Here is a 14,728-nt window from a genome sequence, read left to right on the forward strand (position 1 = left end):
TATAAAGGAGTGGGTCTGTATAAGAACACATTTTCAGATGAATAGGCAGTTGATGTAGAAATGGCGCGCATTACAAGTCGAACTTGATAATGAAGAGTGTTTACGTTGCTCCTCAGTACAGTAACTGCTGAGGTTACAGGATTTACGAGTGCCCTGGAGCACAGATCCATTCCCCTACAGAGGCTTTGTGATTGGTCCTGATGGCTGCAGCCGTTTCGCTATATCACTTTGACGCCGTTTTAATCCGCTCCAATGCCTTATCTTTTTCCCTCTCTCAATTCCCTCCATCATCCCTGCCTACACCCTCCAAGTACTGGAAGGAGCTCCGTCAGACCAGCTCATGCAACAGAGCCAAATGCCCCAACAGCCCTGGGTATCTAAAACCTCAGCCTCCGGTCTCTCGGCCTTCTCAGCTTCAGTTTTTGTTCAGCTTCTCCCTGTTGTCCCTTTGTCATCTATAGCACACATGGTCTCCTTTCATCAGACTGCATCATTGTCTGCTGTCTCTCATTGCAGGTGTTTCATCACTGAGAGGGTGCGTTCTCTCATTTCTCTCTCTCCATGTCAAAAACGGGATGCCTGAAACACATGGACAGTTCAGCAGAGCTGCATAATGTTAAGAAGCCACAGCCTTCTGATGTTACAGGTCCTGTATTAATTTCCTGTGTTCATTTAGTCTGTGACATGTTGTCGCTGTAACCAGAACTGTTGCCACAATCTCTTAACAACCTGTGATCTGACGTGTGCACTTGCGTGTCTCTCAGGCAACAGACCGACCAATGGGAATGATCTGGCTGGATGTGGCAAGTCTGAGACCATTTGACCTGGTGATTCCATTCACCATCCAGAAAGGAGAGGTCACAGGTAACAAGTCTACTTAATAAACAGATAGTTTGAGCATAATGATGTGTGTGTGTCATTGTTTTTGTCCTCTGCTTTAGGTGAGGTCCGAATGGCATCAGGCAAAGTTGCTAAGCTTGACATCACAGACAACAACGATGGCACAGTTGCTGACAAGTACGCTCCCACAGAGGCCGGTCTGCATGAGATGGATATCAAATACGATGGCACCCACATCCCAGGTATCTGCATATGGTCAGGAGAAATGCGTGGGAATGAAGTGCATGGAGAAAATAGTTTGGAAGGAAGTCACTAACCGCTCTTTTTCTGTCTGTCAACAGGAAGTCCCTTGCAGTTCTACATGGATTGCATGAACGGTGCCTATGGCCCTGGCCTTATCCACGATCCATCTGGAGATGTTCCAAGACTACATGCCTGGAAACATTCTGCCCGAAACCCACTGCTTCACCCCTCCCCTGCAGCTGAGCCACAAACCTGCTGAAAACTGCTGTTCACAAACGCTGTCCATCTAATCTGACTGGGCTGGAGCTGTTTTGCAAAGAAGAATGGGCAAGAATTTCAGTCTCTAGATGTGCAAAGCTGGTAGAGACATACCCTAAAAGACTGGCAGCTGTAATTGCAGCAAAAGGTGGTTCTACAAAGTATTGACTCAGGGGGCTGAATAATTACGCACACCCCACATTTCAGTTATTTATTTGTAAAAAATGTTTGGAATCATGTATGATTTTCGTTCCACTTCTCACGTGTGCACCACTCTGTATTGGTCTTTCACGTGGAATTCCAATAAAATTGATTCATGTTTGTGGCTGTAATGTGACAAAATGTGGAAAAGTTCAAGGGGCCGAATACTTTCGCAAGCCACTGTATAATATTGACAAACCAGCACTGGTATTGGTATCAGATCGATACTAGCTTTGTTTCTCTCTTCAGTCTGTCTGTAGACCACTGAACTGTATAAATGATTTTTTGGAATGAAAAAATCGTTAACTTTCCTTTTCCCTGGGGCTTTGCATCAGTCGCCTCCTCCCAGCCTCATATTTCTGACAGTGTAATCAAACAGGTGCTTTGGTTTCATCTTCTCCACAACTGTATTTCCCCTCATGGTGGCTTCTTATCATAAGTAATGTGCCAAAACGTTATTACTTGCATGGGCTCACAGTGGGTAGTTGTGGGCGGGAGTGTGTGAGCAGGGCAAACCCACGCTTAACCTCCACAGGGCAACAGAAGTTTTGACCTTTGATGTCCCTATATGGGCCCAGATGGACAAAATTATTCTGGATGGGTTTTCTAAAACCTGTAGTGGTCCAGTTCTTTAACCTGAGCCCCAAAGGGTTTTCTGAGCTTCCTGCTCGAAAATGAAATGCCCCAAATTAATTGAGTGCAATTACAAACTCTGTGTATACAATCGTGGTATCAAAAGAAAGCTAACACTTGTGAAATGTCATCAGAGGTGTAAATATTGCAGCAGATATTACTGTGTCAAAGTTACTGAGACTGGAACACAGAAAAAGTGAGTAGATTTTATTCCCGCCAAATTTTTTATTTATTTTTTTAACATATAACCCTTTTAAAAACATGCTTCAGTTCACATTTCACAACAAACAAAGAAACAAACAACCTTTATTTGTCACATACACAATCATACAGGGTACAACATGTAGTGAAATGCTTGTGTCTGAGCTGCAGACCTTTAATTCCCGAAATTCAGTATAAACATCATCTGTGCAAAGTTTTATGTTTCTAAAGTGAAACCGTGAAAAATTACAGCACTGCCAACACATAAATATCCAGACGTTGAACAAAAAGGCCCAATTTTGCACACATTGAACACCATGTCAGTTGAATTTTTTAGGTATTAAACAGCAGAAATTATTTAATTTTATTAACAGGCCTAAAAATACTTTTTGAGCCAATATTTTTTTCTTTTTTTACTTTTTAAGTTGAACAACTAAACAACAAATATACATAATAATGCAGTTATAGAAAGGGCAGGAAAAATGTCACAGCTTGCAGTATCTTTTACAACTCATGTATACAAATACAAGTCGGTAAACAAAAAAGGAATACATTAGGAGAAAAAAAACAAAAAAAATGATTAAGAAAGAAAAAAGGGTGCTCGAGGTATAAATAACGTATAAATCAAGTGAAACATTTGACACAGCTCCTGTGTTTTACATGCTTTGGAATTTGTGCTGTTCTTTAGATTCTCTAGATAACTGTGGTGGTTTTTGTGGTCTTCTTTTGCGGCTCTTTCAGTGAATTTTAGTCAGAGCGCGGTGAAGCTTGGTGTTTGGAATCGGTGATAGCTCTGGAAGATAACCAGCCTTTCTTTATCCGGTTACATGAGGTCTGATGAATTTGTGGTTCAGTTTTGTTTGTTTAGTGGACTTGTGTGCATTTACGTAACTGCTCTTTTAATCATGGCTTGTTTTCGTTGTGTTTGGTGGTTGTAGAAATGGTTTATATGAGATTTTAGCGGAGATGTGCCCACAGAGTGAATGTAAAATGCAAATGATGCAGTAGAAACAGTCTACGTCATTTCCTGGATGCTGTACGAAAAGTAGCGGTAAGAAATCGAAGGCGTGACCGTTATGATTTTGAATATAATATCTGTGTGTGCGCTGAGTAAGTACTGAGTAAGTACTTTCAAGGCATAGAAATGACTCAAAATATTTATAACACTGTCTTTGCTCACTTATAGATCGTTAGACACACAGATAACATTGCATGTGCATGTGGTGTTTGAAGTACTTTCAAGTACAGATGAGATAACACCTTATCATATTATCATCGTCAGAAGTGAGCATATACGCACGCACTCTTATCTCTTCTATGTAAAGTTTTGAATATACCTATAATCCAGGTAACCTTTGATAACAGCGCACTAATACTATTAGCTTAATCTAAGATATGGGTGTCGGAATAGGTGTTCTCCCACTTATTGCGCTACCATGAAGTGAGGGGTACAAGTTAAACTGTCCAGGGTTAACATAGAAAGACAATCATCCACACTCACATTCACACCTGCGGTCAGTTTAGAATCCGAAAAACGATGTGGGCTTCATAGATAATTGGCAAACCTTCTGGAGGAAACCTGGTCTTGTTAGGAGAGACGGCATCCATCCCACTTTGGATGGAGCAGCTCTCATTTCTAGAAATATGGACCAATTTATTAAACCCCCAAAAATATGACTATCCAGAGTTGGGACCAGGAAGGAGAGTTGCAGTCTTACACGCCTCTCTGCAGCTTCTCTCCTCCTGCTACCCCCCAAAAACCCATCTCCATTGAGACTGTGTCAGCTCCCAAACAGACAAAAAACAAACTTGGTGTTAAGACACCAATTTGGCAATTTGGGGGCACGGTCATTCTCTACACATGTTCAGATGCATCTATGCTTCTATGGAAACTGTTCTTATGGCGAGAGGTTCTGGTGCGAATGGACCGGAGCCTCCTGCCTGAGGGGAGCAGGTCAAACAGACTGTGTCCAGGGTGAGAAGGGTCAGCTGTGATCCGAGCTGCACGCCCCAGTGTCCTGGAGGTGTACAGGTCCTGCAGAGATGGGAGTTTGCAGCCAATCACCTTCTCAGCAGAGCGCACAACACGCTGAAGTCTCTGTTTGTCCCTGATAGTGGCTCCAGCGTACCACACGGTGATGGAGGAGGTGAGGATGGAGTCGATGATTGCAGTGTAGAACTGCATCATCATCCGTGTTGGCAGGTTGAATTTCTTCAGCTGCCTCAGGAAGTACATCCTCTGCTACGGCATCATGCCCTTGGACTCATTTTTACAACTTTTTAGTAGGAAAAAAAGAGGAATTTTAATTAAAAAATGTTTGACATTTGTGAAAATGTAATTTTTCCTGTATTCATTTTTTTTGTTATTGGTTTTTTTTTTTACATTTGTTTTGGTTTTTATTGCCTTTTGAGTCAAAAGTCTCCAGATGCAGATGCTTGGTTTCCTGGTATTTCAAGACATTAATGCAATGGAGAGGGATTTAAAAAAGAAAGAAAGAAAAGAAACAGTGGAAAGTGAATCTCACATGAAGCGGAGGAGCTCAGAGTTCTCTCATTAGTCTAAATATCTTCGGAAGTGAGTGCAGATAGTAGTGGGAACATTTACTCAAGTACTTAAAATACATAAAGTCTGTGTTTCAGGTAGGTGTTTCCATGTTATACTAGATTCTGCTGTACTATGTTTTGGGTATAAATATTGTTTTTTCAGCTCACTGACACTTATTTTAAAGCTTTAGTTGTTTTTGTATTATAGCTCAATAAGGGCAATAACTATGTTACTAATTACAAAAAGTTGGCACACTGTACAATGTAAACAAACAGAATGTATATGTATATTATAGCACCAAATCACAGTAACAATCACCTCAAGCTGCTTTATGTTGTAAGGCAAAGACCCTACAGTAACAATAAAAACAAACAAACCCAAAAACCCAACAATAATCATATGACGCTCTTTGAGCAAGCACTTGGTGATAGTGGAAAGGGAAAACTCCCCTTTAACAGGAAGAAACCAGGCTTGGAGGGTGAGGGTGGTGGTGCTATGATGATTGTAAGACGAGCATGACCTGTGCACAGTGCAAGAAATGTGTGTGTGGGTGTGTGCGTGCATGAGTATGCACACACTCATCCATGTGTACACTTGTGCAGACAAGAAACTTGACTGTTGGACAACAACTGTTCCATGTTCTGATTATTTGAGCGATGTCATTATTTTCTGTTTCACAAATATGTACACCCCCCCCCCCCCAAAACAAACAAACAAACAAACAAACAAAAAGAACAAGTACATAAAGACTCACACAAAAAAATAAAGCAGAAGAAAACCCTTCTTCAACTCTGCCGTGGCCGGTCCCAAGCCTGGATAAGGAAAGACGAAGGGTGAGTGAAAGGGATGTCTAGGGTCACAAAAATCAACATGACTCATTCTAAAGGGCACAGACGTGCACCCAAAATTAGAAAACAATTGGATGAAAGATTTTGAAGATTCACTAAATCTGTCATCACCAAAAACCAATAGGGTGTCAGTAATCTTGAAAAGATTTGAATGCAAACTTTCCAAGATACATTTATTCTACAATAAAAGTTTGGCCTGATGGCGGTGCTGGGGTTCTACAGTGTGGCCTGGTGGCCAAGTGGCAAGGTGTTAGTGTTGTAAACTGAAGATCTTGGATTCAATACCCATCTATACCTTTAATACAAGCTGACAAGGGAAACAAAAAGTCCCTTTCTGTACTAGACACTAGCTGTAAGAAACAACAGTCCGTCCAGGAGCAATGTTCTCCCGAAAGTCTGTTCTGGGCATCTTTTTCACTCATCAAAGTGACTTCTTCAGTTTCACCTGACTGCAGGTTTCCACAGCCTTATAAAGAGTACATCTGCATAATGTCAGAAATTATACACAAGCATAAAAATAACAGTCCACTCAAGTTTTACAAAACACCATTGCTTATTGAGTAATAGAGCGTTATATACTGTTTATGATTTAACACCACCATGATGGTTTGTGGAGCATTGTGGAGTGAAATGTCACTGCTAAAGCTTGGCTGAAACTGGGTGATAGTAATTCTAACAGAATAATGCCGGTGTTGACCAGATGCACTATAAATGTGGCAACACTTTACAAGCTTGCAACATTTTTTCATGCTTTCCTTGGAATGATGTTCGCATTTGGCAATCTTTCTCTGGGTTTTTGGAATATTGGAGAATGTTGCTTTTGAATGGACTGATTCTTATGCAGTGATTCTCTACTTTGAGCACTCAAACCAACTAAGATGACAAACATGTTCATCAATTCATTTAATTGAACAATTCAAGAGGAATATGATGTTACGGTATGGACAAAGCTCAGCCTGTGTGGCATAGTGGCCAAGTGGCAAGGCATTGGTCTCGTCTGCCAAAGCTCATGGGTTCAATCCCCATCTGTGCCTTTAGTACAGTGATTAAAAACCTGTTTGATTCTGTACTTGCTGATCACGTTGCTTTAAGTAGGGGAAACACTCTGCTCCCAATAACCAGAAACACTGAACAGAACTTTAGACATGACTCTGGTGCAACAACATCACTGTTGTTGGCGCTTTACTCAGTGTGAGTATCAGTTTCCTTTACTCACAGGTTAAATATTTAACAGAATATAACATACGTTGTGAAGAGTCAAAGTGGACGATCCAAACAGGATATCTGACAACAGGAGACATTCGCAAAAGCATATTTACACTGATAATTCATATTAATGTTAATAATGACAATTTAATGACCATAATGCTTCCATCAAACTGAAATCCACCATTAATAAATCCTCAATTGATTTTTTAGACACAACTACATTTAAGGGCCCAAATTTCCCAAATGACCACAAATTAGATGTTAAAGTCTTTTTCAAACCTACAGATACACATGCCTTACTGTTCAGAACAAGTTTTCACCCAAAACACACATTTGCAGGGATAATTAAATCCCAATTACTGAGATTTCACAGGATCTGCACTCAACAGAGTGATTTGGGGAAGCTGTCAAGATTTTATTCTCAGCTCTCTCCACTAGGGGTACTGTTGGTCCTTTTTAAGAAAATGTTTCAATTCATTCTTGCAGACCAAGCCAATTGATGTTTCTCCCCTCATCCCAGTGGTGATCACATATTCTCCCTCCACCTGCAAATTGGTCAGAGTTATCAAGAGCAACTTTCAAAGGTTCACTCAGGACACACATATGCTTCAGGATCACAAGGCAATTGCAGCCTTCAGGAGGAACAAAAACCTGGGTGATCTCCTTGTAAAGGCTAAAATCTCACCTCTCTCTGAGCCTAAGCGCAGAGATCAGGGCAATTTTTCCAGCACCACAAGTGGGTGGGCAGTTATTCCAATGGTAATGTTTTTCTATCACTGTGCAAAGGGACTCCAAGATCTAAAAACTGTGTATATTTGATCACTTGTAGGAACTGTGGAATCCAATATGTGGGAGAAACAGGAAATACACTTTTGGTTAGATTCACAGTTTTTGCCTTGTTGGGAGCTTTTAAGGACCAGCCTTGAATTTTACACATTTGATAAGTGAAGACTGGATGCTTAGTGACGAGAGCTGGGATAATCTGGACAGAATCTGCAGCCTGCATCTCCAAATCAGAAATGGCTTTAGATCTGACGCTAGCAGACAGGCATGCATGTCTCAGGGTGATTACACACTAACACATTGTGATTAATCACACACATTTGTATACATTTTATTCACAAGATTTAAAAAAAAAAAAAAAAAAAAAACACTATACAAAATGTGTTTTTGTGACAGGCCGCTAGTAACAAAATGCTTAAAGATTTAAAATTGGTTCTTTCCCAAGTTTTCTGTTATGTGCACACACATTCCTTGACTTAGGTGCTTTTTAATTCTCCAACAATGGTCAGTGCCAAGTGTTTACACAAACAAAAAACAAACAAACAAAAAACATTACTCAGAAAATGGTCAGGTACAAGAACTGGACTAAAAAGGAGTGGAAAAACCAGATAATGTCCAAAGAAATACTTCAGCGTGTGGCTCACGACTTTTGCACAGTACTGTAAATGTTATTAATAATGAAAGATGTCAAAATGTAGCTTTCTCATTTTTAAAAAATTCCCATACACATTATTCTTTTCTTCTAGTGAAGGTGCCTCCTCCTTCTGACCTTAGGGTAACTAATTTCTCAGACAGTGACATCACGGTGCGCTGGGAAGCTGCAGATGATGATGATGTTTCTTACCTCACTAAGTGGAGGCGACCTGAGACAGGTGGGGAAGAACTATTGGATTGTTGGAGTACATATTATGAAGTAAAAAATACAATGTCTCAATAAACTGTTGTCCTGTGTCTTAAGGAGCATCAGATATCACTGTCTGCACTCTATGGAGATGGAGCTCAGAGTGAAGCTGTGGCCGTATGCTACAGCACCTGTGAGTCACACATTTTCTGATCCTGAACATTTCTCAAACTCAGGAGGGGAGAGCCTGAAACCATTTACCTAAGTCACATTAGCAGCAGTCATATTCTGTCATATTGTGTCTCTATGTACAATATAGCATTACTAATACAATAACCTGTACGTCAATGAACTTCATTGTGTAATTGATGGCAGTTCTCAAAGTACTAGTCACTTAAAGGTTAAATTTCACATCTAAATTCTCATCTTTGAGTAACTAGAACTCTGAGCTATGAAATAAATGTAGTGAGGTTAAAGTATCAAATCAAAGTATCAAATTCTCTGTTATACTTTACATTTATTTTCTAAAAAAAACACTTTGCTCTGCTGCCAAAATAATTTCCTCCTATAAAGGAAGAAAGTGAGTGTTAAGTGTCGTTAGCTGTGGTACTTTATCTCTTCTATGATGTTGCTGCAGGCTCTGGTGGAGGCCCAACCAGCCTCACGCTTTCTGATGAGACTGCCGTCAGCATGGTGATCAGTTGGGTACCTCCCAATGCTCATGTCCTCCAGTATCACGTGTCCTACACAGCATTGACTGGAGCTGATAGCCAGGATCACACTGTGAGTGGGTCGTAGTCATCACATCTTCACCTCTTCTGGGCTTCAGCCGGCTGTCATGTGTCAGAATTCCAGAAATTCCACAAGTCCCAAAACTTTAAATGAGTTCTGACTGTGTTGGGATGATAGTGTTGTTTGTTGTCTGCAGGTGCTGGTCCCTGGTGGAGAGAAGCAGGTGATGCTGGAGTCACTGCAGCCAGATGCACGTTACAGCATCTTGGTCACCGCTGAGTACCACAACAGAGAAGGAGGCAGCGGTTCAGCTCAGGGCAAAACTGGTGAGTCAAACAAGGGAAAGATGCCAAGACAGCTCAAGTGCAACTTCCAGTTAAGACCGACAGGCTTACGTGCAAAAAGTGCAAATGTCCCATTACTTTACCCTTACAGGAGGATATGCATACTTGAAGGTTTCCACATATAGAAACATCAAGGTTTGTGGGCAGTATTGTTTCTACAGCACTACACGTACAGTCATTTTGGTCCAGAGACACAGATTCCTTTCTCTCAGACCACTCCAGTATCTGTGTGTCATGGAGACCAGTATCTGCCGTTGATGGATATCCTATTGTAATCCAGGATGTAAAAGGTATTCTGTAATCACGTCTACAGTGATGTGAAAAGGTGTTTGCCCCCTTCCTGGTTTCCTAGTGTTTTGCATATTTATCACACTTACATGTTTCAGATCATCAAACACATTTTAATATTAGACACAGATAAGACAAGTTAATACAAAATGCAGTGTTTAAATGATGATTTCATAGATTAGGGAGAAAGATTATCCAACCCCCTGGTCCTGTGTAAAAACAAATTGCCCCTCTTGTTAAATGACGAGTTAACTGTGATTAACCAATTTTGGAAACCTCAGTTCAGTGTTACTAGACACACTCAGGCCTGATTAATTGCAGACTTGTGAATCAAGAAATCAGTTAAATAGAACCTGTCTGACAAAGTGAAACAGGCTAAAAGACCTCAAAAAGCAACACATCGTGTCACCAGCCATCCTCCTGGTCCTCAGTGTTAATGCCCACTTAACTGGGTCCTTCAGTGGAAAGGCTCAAGCAGAGGAAGCCTAATATAACAAGATGAGACTGACAAATATTCTATTTGAATGTTTAAAAAGAAAAATATCACAGTATTTATGCTTTCACTGAGCATATACCTGCATCAATGATGAACTCTCAAGGCTGAAAAGTCCTGGCCTCGGTCAGCCACCGTCCACTCACACACACACGGCTCACATCACCAATCCCTGACTGCTTGATCATAACAGCAATTGGGCTGCTGGGAACATGACGGCCGTTCTTCTCGATGTTAACAAGGTGCTCACCAATCTCCTTGGGAACAAAGGAGATTCCTAAGACAGACAAAACAGATACTGGCTGACTCACACACCTGAGCCCATCATCTAATCACGTCTTCCCTGTTAAAGATGTTGCCGGGACCGCAGGAGAGGGTGGTGTGTGTGCTACAGGAGCAGTGTGAAAGCCAATAAAAACGTGCTAAACTGCAACGCTGCTGTTGTCGGGTCTTCATTGTCACACATATATCCTTACTAAATTGACTGCATTTTTATTGCTTCAGTTTAGGCATCTGATCAGAATGTTTCCAGGCATGTAGACTTATAGAAAACCATTATCAGTGTAAGTGTAAGCGTTGCTGCAAAAACCCTCCGCACTTGTACCTGCAATATTTCAGCCCAGCCATAGCGCCAGGCGAAGCTCATGACCCTCAAAACATGGAGCGCAAACTCATTTGTGCATCCACAGTGAAGTCTGTTGTTGCCTCACAGAAGACCCCTAAAAAACAGGACATAGAACATACATTACACAGTTGTATCTCTAAATATAATCATAAGCCCATATAACCTTCAAAATGAGACCAGTCTACTGTAATTTAGGTTTTACACAGTTCAGCTGGCAGCTGGCAGAGTTCCCTTTATTCCCTTCATAAAGTTACTCACACAAGTTTGGGCCCTGATTTGATCTGAATTCTGCAATAATCTACACTATTGGACAGACGAGCCAAAAGATCAGATCACCTTCTTTGAATAAAGCTGTGGTGATAACGGGGAGGAAGAAACAAGCACCAGCACAAGCTGGTCTTTGCCAACAGCTATCTCTGCCAGAACAGAGACCAAAGAAAATACACTGACACCTCTGATCTGCTCGAAAAGCTTAGATTCATTTAAAAAAAATAATAAAAACATCAATATACTGGCAACCGTACAAGGTGGGGGGAAAGCCATCGTAAAAACATTCATGCTTAGACAAACATCCATCCGTCCATCCATTCGCTTCCGCTTATCCTTTTCAGGGGCGCTGGAGCCTATCCCAGCTGTCATAGGGCGAGAGGCGGGGTACACCCTGGACAGGTCGCCAGTCTGTCGCAGGGCTAACACACAGGGACAGACAACCATTCACACCTAGTGACAATTTGGATTATCCAATTAACCTATCCCCACAAGCTGCATGTCTTCGGATGGTGGGAGGAAGCCGGAGTACCCGGAGGGAACCCACGCAAACACGGGGAGAACATGCAAACTCCACACAGAAAGACCCCGGCCTGATGGTGGAATTGAACTCAGGACTTTCTTGCTGTGCGGCAACAGTGCTAACCACCGTGCCACTGTGCTGCCTGACAAACACTTAAAAGCAAAGTTCAAATGACAGCTCAAAAGGACCTGTTTACATTCGCGTACCAACTACAACCCTGTTTATTCATGTTTATTCTTGTTTTTAAATCCTTGCCATTGTGATTTGAATTTTGATCTTGTCAATTTCGTCAAACATTTTCATAAAAGTGTTATGAAGAGTTGTTCCATGTAGTATGACGGAAAACATTCAGACCGTATTATAGACCAATAAACTAAATAAACGGACTGTTTTTTGTTAGCACTCTCTGACTTTGTGAGGCAGTACAGGTATTCTTACCACTGCGGCTGAGTCCTGGTCCCTCTGCCTTGAGAAGGATCCACTTTGACCCTGAAGGATGTCATTGGAATAGCCTAAACGCAAACAGCCTTTGTCCTGATGGCAGAGGACAAAGGCTGTGTTAGCATGTTACCTTTGCAGGTAATGCTCTACAGTCATTTTTAGCCTCAAACAGCAGGTGGGTTAAATAAGTTTCCCTGTAATATCGGTTGTTTGGAATATTTCTTTGACATGAGCATATGTTTGCGCTCTTTACTCTCACACACACAGTTTTATGGAGCTTTACCTTGACCAGACTCTGAGCAGTCAACAGTGAAGTATGTGGCTGGAAGGCTTGGAGGCCCGTATTTGCCACTCCAGGGTCAGAGACCTTCACCTTGTTTGGATGACAGCCTGCTCCGATATTCATCTGTGGGCACAAACACCAAAACTCAAGAGACTTTTCAGTGAGAAGAAAAGGCAAACCCTGCATGCAAGAGTGAAAGTGAGTGCATACTCACCCTGAATGGACTCTCAGTCTCCCCAGGAGACCATCACAGTCTGCTTCACAGGCTTACGTGGGGTGTAGGTGCAGGTGTATGTGCTGTTGCCATTATCCTTAACCTGGACATCCACAGAATTGACTTCACCATCCTGTGCAGAAGACAAGGGATTAGTTCAATCAGATTTAACACACGTAGTTTTCGGACCATAAGGCGCACTGTTGATGAACAGGTCTGGTTTTATACATGAGGCGTACTGGATTATAAAACGCATTAAGCGAAACAAAACAGTCAGATAAGTCAAACTTTACTCAACTCTTTCTTCTAGCTTCCTCTACTTCCGTACCATTGATTCATTAATGTTGAAATCTCTCGCAGCTGCTCTATTCTCATGTTCTACTGCGTGACTGACAGCCTTGAGTTTGAAATCCGCTTCGTAAGCATGTCTCTTAACAGGTGCCATTTTGGGGTCCTTATCCACACACAATACAGTAATATTATGTTGAAGCGCAGCGCGTATCACTCCGCGAGGCTGCTGACTACGTAACCATGATGCTCCGACAATCCATCAAGCGGTGCGACTTCGTAGCTTACCAAAGTCGTACTAAAACATTTTTTGACAGATTTTTGAGCGCCGTGTATTACATAAAATCGGTTCAAGGTCAGTAAGCACAACCAGAATTCATACATAAGGCGCACAATTAAAGGATTTTAAGTGCGACTCATACTCTGAAAAATACGGTACATGCAATATATTTAACATATTTGTGGTCATATACAAAGCCAGATATACCTGGGCTATAATTTTCAGAGGAGCTTTTCCTCCTTGCTTGGCATCAACTGTGAATTCAGTGGGTTTTCCAACAGCCAGACCACTGCTCTGAAGGCCTGGACCGTACGCCTTAACCTAGAGAAAACAATTTTAAACAAACAATTAAAAAAGGAACAAGTCAAAGATCTACTACAGCCAAAGAAGATCATTTACAGACTTAGCGCTGTGAAAAAATATTTGCCTCCTTTCTGATTTCGTATCTTATTCCATATTTGTCACACTTACACGTTTCAGATCAATACATTTATAATATTAGACAAGAATGTGTAATATTAAACGGCAGTTTTCAAGGGGAAAAAGCTATCCAAACATACTTGGTCCTATATGAAAAAGTAATTGCACCTAAAACCCGATACCTTGTGTGTCACCTCTGACACCAAGAACTGCAGCAAGCGTTTGGTGCTAGAGGTCACATTTTGAGTTTGTAAAGATATTTAAGGTAGACACACGTAGTTAGCGGCAGGTGTGTTGTTGATCGAGAGGGCTTAGCCTCTACAGGAGAGCTTTCAGCCATGAAAAGTGTGTCCATCACAAGCCCACCACCATGATCTCAGGTCTTGAGGCAACAATCATGAAAACTAATCTTAACTGAGAGTGTTGGATGTCCTCATTGTTGCAGAGCACATGGACAGCATACTCACCTGGTTCTGTGGGCCAGCAGCACATGTCACACCATCCATCACCCTTGTCATCACATTCAATCTTGGTCTGAGAGAAACCTGAAGAGAAATAGAGCAACTTCAGAGAAGAAACTGAAGCTGATCAGCACATGCTTCCGATCGCTCGTATTTAAACTGCTATAATAACTTGTTGGTCTATAATATGTGAAAACATATATCAAATGTATCCTCATGGATGAAATCAAGTCATCTTGAGCCACAAACAACATTCTATAACAAGGTCGAAGCTGCAATGAGTTTTTGGTAGTGACTTTATATGCTTTATTTATCTAGTTCCAACAATGGGTTGACGTTAAAAAAAGTGTTTGTTAGTTTTTAAAAAGCGTAATCTGTGCAAGAGGACAGCAGATGTTGCAAGAAATCTAAGAATAGTTGTTTAAAGTTATTTGAAGTGGACAAAGAGGATAAGGCGTTTGTAAACC

General features: G+C 41.3%; 1 non-coding gene across 1 annotated transcript; it reads left to right on the forward strand.

Moving 5' to 3' along the window:
• The first annotated feature begins 6,731 nt into the window (after nt 1-6,731).
• trnat-cgu (transfer RNA threonine (anticodon CGU)) lies at nt 6,732-6,803 on the forward strand. Its single transcript has one exon. It is a non-coding gene; the product is annotated as a tRNA-Thr (tRNA).
• Nucleotides 6,804-14,728: the final 7,925 nt, after the last annotated feature.

The sequence above is a fragment of the Oreochromis niloticus genome, unplaced genomic scaffold (assembly GCF_001858045.2).
Source record: "Oreochromis niloticus isolate F11D_XX unplaced genomic scaffold, O_niloticus_UMD_NMBU tig00006772_pilon, whole genome shotgun sequence".
NCBI lineage: Eukaryota > Metazoa > Chordata > Actinopteri > Cichliformes > Cichlidae > Oreochromis > Oreochromis niloticus.